This window comes from Myotis myotis, unplaced genomic scaffold (assembly GCF_014108235.1).
Source record: "Myotis myotis isolate mMyoMyo1 unplaced genomic scaffold, mMyoMyo1.p scaffold_m19_p_4, whole genome shotgun sequence".
NCBI classification, from domain to species: domain Eukaryota; kingdom Metazoa; phylum Chordata; class Mammalia; order Chiroptera; family Vespertilionidae; genus Myotis; species Myotis myotis.
The window spans coordinates 108221014-108229101 of record NW_023416346.1 but is presented as its reverse complement, the minus strand read 5'-3'; the positions used below and the strand labels follow the sequence as shown (position 1 = coordinate 108229101).

Sequence of the window (8088 nt, the reverse complement as noted above, 5' to 3'; positions counted from 1 at the left end):
TCTTAAAAGAAAATTAGAAAAAAAGAAAAAAAAAAAAAAAAAAAAAAAAGAAGTGAGCCTCATAAAATGATCCTATATAATAAAACACTAATATGCAAATTGACCAAATGGCAGAATGACGAACAGGATGACCAGTCATTATGATGCACACTGACTACCAGGGGGCAGATGTTCAATGCAGGAGCTGCTCCCTGGTGGTCAGTGCACTCTCACAATGGGGAGAGGGGGGCCACTCATCCAGAAACAGGGATCATGGCTGGTGAGCACAGTGGTGGTGGCAGGAGCCTCTCCCACCTCCACTGCAGGAGGGCTGTAAGAAGAAGGGGGTCCCGGACTGTGAGAGCCCTGGACTGCGAGAGGGATGTTTGACTGCCAGCTTAGACCCAATCCCTGAGGGGTCCCGGACTGCACGAGGGCGCAGGCCAGGCTGAGTCACCCCAACCCCCCAGTGCATGAATTCCGTGCACTGGGCCTCTAGTTAAGTATGAGCGGTTAGAAAAATGAGAGAAAACTCAGGAGAATGTGATATAATGAAATCAAATGAGATATATACTTGATACATGGAGTTTAGTTGCTTACCTAATAGCTATTCCCTCCTTCAATATAATTTTATAAAATCTACATTGTGTTTAGTCAGCCATATATCCAGAAAGGGAGGAAATATCTTCAGGCTCAGAGGATAAATCATAATTGATCTAAATAAAGTGTGCTAATCTCACACTTCTTTGTTGGTGATTATTTTATAGATTGGTTTGTGACAAAATGCTGCTAATAAATCAGGTGAAATCTTCTCGTTGGCTCTGAAGAAAGTCTAAAGTTCTTTGGTTATGTATGAGATAATTAGATGCCTTTTTTAAGTGAAGCTCCTAATAGTGCCATTTCTTGTTACTTTTAGCCAAACATTTCTTACTTGATAAATACTTTGATTACTGAAAATTAGGTGGTAAAAGCAATAGTACCTAAATTGTGAAATATAGATGAGTAAAAGGGGGCAAATGAGAGCAAGTGACAAACCAGTTATCTCACTCTGGGACACTGGTTACTCTTTTTATACAGAGAAAAATATGTGGAAAAATTTCTGCTGTTGTATTCCATGATTCAGATTATATGCCAAATAATGATAAATAATTAGAAAAACTGCTAGAAAATGTCAGGGTATCGTCACATGTGATGTCTCTTTCTTAAAGCTTCAAGAAGAAAGAGGGTGCCAAGGTTAAATATTTGAAAGAGAAGTATAAAAGCAAGTTTGACTGAGAGAAGTGCTATCTATATCTTGAAATCTAATTTGGCTTAATTTTCTGTGTTGGAAAAATGCCATATTCAAATTGCTGCAAGAAAAGGCTTAGAAAACATAGGCTAACCAAAGACCAGCATTGTGATTTTTTTTTCTGTTATATTCCGCCCATTAATCATTCTTGCTCAAAGAGGCAGAACTTGCTAGCAAAGATTTGACAAAGGTTAGTGTCATCCCAACTAAGGCCACTGTTGCAAATTGCTTGCTTCAAATTGTAGGAAGCTTGGAGAGGATTCAGGAATCTGTCTCCCCACCTAATCAACAGCTGTACTTGCAGAATCTGACTGACTGACTATTTTAGAATTCTGGAATCTGTTGAAGGCTTGAATATTACAGGGGGATACTTGGACAGTAAATTTCAGTTAATTTCAATCAATTTCAGCTCTTAGCACAGTCACACCACCCACCCTCTACCCTCAGCTATGAGGCAGGTGCATGGTTTTCCTGGAGCAGCTTGCACACAACTGGCAGAAGCCACAGTGGGTGAAAAAGACTGTGTCCTCTAAATATAGGGATCTGTGCTATCCTTGATTGCTGCTTCTGGTCACAGAGGTTCCAACAACAAAGGGAACAGCCATTGTTGTTGCACTTCCCCGCAATATCACATGCTCTTCCCCACCAGATGAAGTGATTTGCAGATACTTTAAATAGCCAGTACCCTCCCCCAGACCTCTTCATTTATTGCTTTTTCCAATTTTAGAAGCCATATATTAAAAATTAGGACACTGAAAAACAACTATAACTATAGGAAAAATTAGAAATTGACCATACTTGTCTAGGAAAGGCTCATAAAGTTCCAGAAAAGGCATTAAGTATACATGTCAGGATATTGATAAAGGTAAATAGATGGGCAATTATAAAAGCTAGTATTATTGAAAAAATAACTTGTAATTGCAATTTGTTTTAACCAATTTATGATATCAATACATTTAAAGAAAAAGATAATTATTAGTTTAAAAGTTAATACATATTACTGAAACTTTGGTTTATAACTCCAAATCTTATTTTCTTCATAATTAAGAAATTACTTCATTTAAAATAATTATTAGTTTATGTTTTGTGGCACACAATTTGTAAAGATGTAATTTTATTACATAAACAACTAAAAGGAATTGGACCAGACCTGTAAAGATGCCTAGTTTTTATATGTTATTGACATTAAACTGGTATAAATTTAAAGCACAATGTTATAACTTTAGGATGTTAAATGTAATTCTTATGGTTACTACAAAAAATAGTTAGATAATACCAATGTTTACACAAAAATGAAAAAAATAATTTAAACATTTCACTACAGAAATCAACTAAACACAAATGAATAGAGTAATGCAGGACATGAAGGACAAAAAAATAAAACAAACTTACATGGCATATAGAAAATGAACTCCAAAATGATGAAAGTAAGTCCTTCCTTATCAGTATTACTTTAAATGTAAAAGGATTAAACTCTCTAATCAAAATACAGATTTGGAAGAATGGATAAAAACATATGATTCAATTATATGCTTTCTATAAGAGACTACTTTAGATGCAAAGAAAAACAAGTTGAAAGTGAAATGGTGGACAAATAAATTCCATTCAAATGATAACCAAAAAAGACCAGGGATAGATATATAAATATCAGACACAATAGACTTTAAAAAAAGATATGAGTCAAAGAAGGACATTATCCATTAATAAAAGGCACTATGCAGCAAGAATATTTAACAATAATATACACTTATGTACCTAACACACACCAAAAATATATGAAATGAAAGCTGATGGAATTGAAGAAAGTAATAGACAGTTATATAATAATAGTTGGGAACTTCAAACCCTATCATCAATAATGAATAGAGAAACCAGACAAAAGTATGTAAGGAAATAAAATATTTAAACAACACAATAAATTACCTAGATCTAACAGACATATACAGAACACTCTACCAAAGAACAGCATACACATTCTTATCAAGTGGACATGAGACACTTCCCAATATAGACCATAGGTTAGGGCAAAAATTAAGTCTAGTCTGGGTGGTGTGGCTCAGTGGTTGAGTGTCAACCCATGCACCAGGAGGTCCCTGGTTTGATTCCCTGTCAGGAAACATGCCTGGATTGTGAGCTTTCTCCTCAGTAGGGGGCTTGCAGGAGTCAGCTGATAGATGATTCTTTCTCCTTGATGTTTCTATCTCTCTCCCCTTCCTGTCTCTAAAAATAATCAATAAACATACATTTAAAAATGAAGTCTAGATATATGTAAAATATATCATATGAAGTGTCTTCTCCAAATATAATTGGATGGAGTTAGAAATAAATAACAGAAAGAAAACTGGAAAAATTTACCAGGGGAAATTAAACAAATTACTCTCAACCAATGGAACAAAAAAAGAAATCACAAGGGAATTGGAAAACACATAAAGATAAACCAAAAAGGAAAACACAACATATCAAAACTTATGGGACACACTGAAAGTAATGCCAAGGGGGAAATTTATAGCTATAAAAACAGAAAATATCTCATCAACTACCCACCTATGTAACTTAAAGAACTGGAAAAAGAAGAACAAATAAAATATAAAGCTAGCAGAAGGAAGGAAATAATAAAGAGTAAAACAGAGATCAATGAAATAAAGAATTTTGAAAATATAGTAAATTAATGAACATAAAAGTTGGTTTCTCAAAAAGATAAACAAAATTGACAAACCTTTAGCTAGATAGATTAAAAAATAAAAAGAGAAGACTCCAATAAATAAAATCATAAATGAATGTGAGGAAAAAACTTAACAAAGAATGTGAAGAACTTATATACTGAAAACTATAAAGCATTATTAAAAGAGTTTGGAAAAAGACACAATATAATGGAAAGATATTTTATGGATGAAAAGAATCAAAATAGTTACGTCCATCTTACCCAAACAATATACAGATTTAATGCAATTCCCACCAAAATCCCAAGGATTTTTTTTAAAGAAATGGAACAGAAAAATCATCAGATGTGTATGGAACCACAAAAGACTTCAAATAAACAAAGTGATCCTGAGAAAAAGAACAAAGCTGGAAGTATCATATTACCTCACTTCAACTTATATTACAGGGCAACAATAGTCAAACCACCATGGTATTGGCAGAAAAACAGACATATAGAACAATGAAACAGAAATGAGAGCCAAAAATCAAAACCATATGTACATGGACAAATAATGTTTGACAAAGGGCCAAAAACAAGCAATGGAGAAACAAAAGCCTCTTCCGTAAATGGTACAGAGAAAATAGGAAAGCCACATGCAGATGAATGAAACTAGATTACAGTTTGTCCCCATGTACAAAAATTAATTCAAAATGGATCAAAGACCTACATTCAAGAACCAAAACAATAAACTGCATAGACAAAAACATAGGCACTAAACTTATGGATCTTGGTCTTAGAGAAGATTTTATGAATTTACCCCAAAGAGAAGGTAAAGGTAAATGAATGGAATGACATCAAACTAAATAGCTTCTGCCCCAAAGAAAATGACAACAAAAAAGCAAACAAACAAATGGGAGATAATATTTGCAAACAACACCCCAGACAGGGGGTTAATATCCAAAATATATAAAGAATACATACAACTCAACACCAAACTAACAAACAATCCAATTAAAAAATGGTCAGAGAACCTGGACACCTCTTCTAAGAAGACATACAAATGACCAACAGATATTTGAAAAGATGCTCAACTTCACTAGCCATTAGGGAAATGCAAATCAAAAGTACTATGAGGTACCACCTCACTAGAATGGCTATTATCAACAACAAAGTATTAACAAGTGTTCGAGAGATTTTAAAGAAAAAAGAACACTTCTTCACTGCTGGTGGTAATGTAAACTTGTACAGCCACTATGGAAAATAGTATGGAAGTTCCTAAAAAATTAAGAAATTAAGAAGAGAGTTACCATATGATTCAGCAACCCCATTCCTGGATATGTACTCGAAAAATTGGAAAACATTTATTTACAAAATATATGCACCCCTATGTTCACTGCAGCATTATTCATGGAGGCCAAGACATGGAAACAGCTGAAGTGTCCTTGGATAGATGATTGGATAAAGAATATGTGGTACATGTATATATTGGAATATTACTCAGCCATAAGAAATTATGCAATACTGCCATTTGTGACAACATGGATGGACCATGAGAATATCATGCTAAGTGAAATAACTCAGTTTAAAAAGCTAAGAACCATATGATTTCACTCATATGTAGCATACAAATCTCAAAGCAACAAATAAAAAAATGAAAAAATAAACAAAACCTCATAGGAACTGACAACAATATGGTGGTTACCAGAAGGAAGGGGGGTTGTGAAGTAGTAAAAGGTAAAGGGAGTCAAATACATGGTGACAGAAGATGATCTAACTTTGAGTGATAGGCATACAATAAAATATACAGATCATGAATCACAGAAATGTATACTTAAAACCTGTGTAATCTTATTAACCACTGTCATCCCAATAAATTTAATAAAAAATGGAATAAAAATATAAATTCTCTGCTCTGCCAGCGTGGCTCTATGGTTGAGCATCAACCTATGAACCAGGAGGTCACGGTTCAATTCCCAGTCAGGGCATATGCCCAGTTTGTAGGTTCAATTCCCAGTGTGGGGCATGTAGGAGACAGCCGATCAATGATTCTCTCTCATTGATGTTTCTATGTCTCTCTACCTCTCCCCTCCTCTCTGAAATCAATAAAATATATTTTAAAAACCATAAAATCTTAATGTGAATAAAAATAAATGAAGGTAAAGACATTAGTACTAATTCTACAAAATAAAAAAAGATTACTTCATAACTTGGATGAAATGGACAAATTCCTAGAACCACAAAACCTACCATTACTAACTTGTGAAGAATTGAAAAATTTTAATAGACCTATAACTATAAGGAGATTGAATTATTAATCCTAAATCATCCGATAAAGAAAAGCCCTGGATCTGATAGCTTCAGATCCTCTCGAGATACAATATTCCAGTTGCGCCCATGTGACGACGACAGCGCCCCTCAGAGGGAGAGAGCCAACATATGGGGAGCAGGGAATTCTGAAAACCAAAGCGATGAGAGAGATGCTAAGCCTTTCCTTCATGTGTCTGACACCACTCTTCAGGCGGCCTGCAGGCTGGATGTCTGCTGGACCTTTACCACTTGATGTCCTGGCGGGCTGCCCTGGGCCCTGCTAGGTGGTGTGCAGGGCTGCCTGGGCCTGGGGGGAATCTCCCCTCCACCCCCAGCTACTCCTAGTACAGCTCCTGCACATGGGCGCTGGTCTCCGGGGGCCACACCAAGATTGCAGCATAGATGCCTTCCATCTGCTGCACAGTTCCCTGTCTGCACACCCATTGTCCGCCTGGGTCTGGCCCCTGCCGCTTAAGCATGCCCAGCACAAGCCAGGACCTCCACGAACTTGCCCCTCTACATCTTCAGGACCACTTCTGGATGTTCCAAAAGCCATAAGCAGCCTCAAAGAGTAGCAGAACCTCTCCATCCCTTTCAAGGGTGACCTCCTGGAAGTCTTTGTTCCTCAGGGTGTGATGGGTGAGCACTCCCACGTCCTCATTGAACAGTTCCTGGGCCATGTGCCTGAAGGTGTGTGCCTGTTACCCGTTGGAGCTGGCATCCTCATGGAGCCTCACCTCCTTCTCCTTCATGTCTCCAGAGTGTCCACAGCGGCGTCATCCGAGGCGAGGTCACTTTGCTCCATTATCTGGACAATTTCACCTGAGGTTAACACACAGTCAGCACCCTGGGAACTGTGTGAAGCTGTGGGAACATCTTCTCAAAGGGCCTCCAGTTTATTGTCATAAACGAGGCCACGATGACATGGAAAATCTTGTCTGCGGACAGGTTTTGCTGTCTGGTGAAGTAATCCTTCACCAGAGAGCCCATGATCTGCTGGGGAGACTTGGTCATGCAGAGGTGAGGGGTGATAGGGTGACCCAGTACATGCTCTGCATATCGGTCCCAGCCAGGGCCGGCGGAGGTCAGCATGGGTAGCCGGGGCTCTTCCTCACGGTGCTGGCAGTACCGACGCACAAATTCCTTCTGACTCCCCAGGATGCTGAAGTCCGCAGCTATCTTCATGTCAAAGACAGTGAGCCCCAAAGCTTTTGAGAAAGCCGCAGAGCCTTCTAGATGCATCAGTGACACTGAGGCTGAATTTAGCAGCAAAATAAGGCAGAAACTAAGGACACATGGACACAGCCAGCACTTTGTGCTGTGAGGTATCATATTTCTTATTAAGCTTCAGAACATAGAAGAAATCCTTGGTGTTCTGTTCAGAAACTTGGACTCCTTCCTCTGCGGTCACACAACTGTCAAATGCCAGGCAGTCACTCAGAAATATCTTGGCAGCAGCCAACTTACGGAATTCTCCCTTCTCTCCATTCTCTTGAGCCAGACTCCGGACATTGACTGTGGCATTCTCTTGGTCATCGGTTTCTGTTTTTTTACTACATTCCTTCCGTGTGCAGTGATCACACTTCATCTGGAGCGGGGCAGACAGGGGCCAGCTCGAATGACCTGGAGGAAGCACAGGGAGAGCAGTCAGTCACTGCTGGTCGCCCCTGGCTCTGCCGGTGGTATCCTGTCTTCCTTGTGGAGCTTCTAGGGAGGGGAAGTGGCCACAGTGCCTGAGGCTGAGTCCCAGGAGGCCTGCAGTGCTTTCGGGATCTTGCGGGAGGCACTGGTCCGTTGGTGCCTGGCCTATCCTCTTCAGAATGAACCTTTAGTACTACTAAGGGAGCTAGTCTAAGGGAGGGGAAGTGGCGTC

The 8088-nt window shown here is 38.6% G+C and overlaps 1 pseudogene; it reads right to left on the bottom strand.

The window, feature by feature from the left end:
- Positions 1 to 6556: 6556 nt before the first annotated feature.
- Positions 6557 to 7803, bottom strand: LOC118653661 (annotated as a pseudogene).
- Between the last annotated feature and the right edge of the window lie 285 nt (positions 7804 to 8088).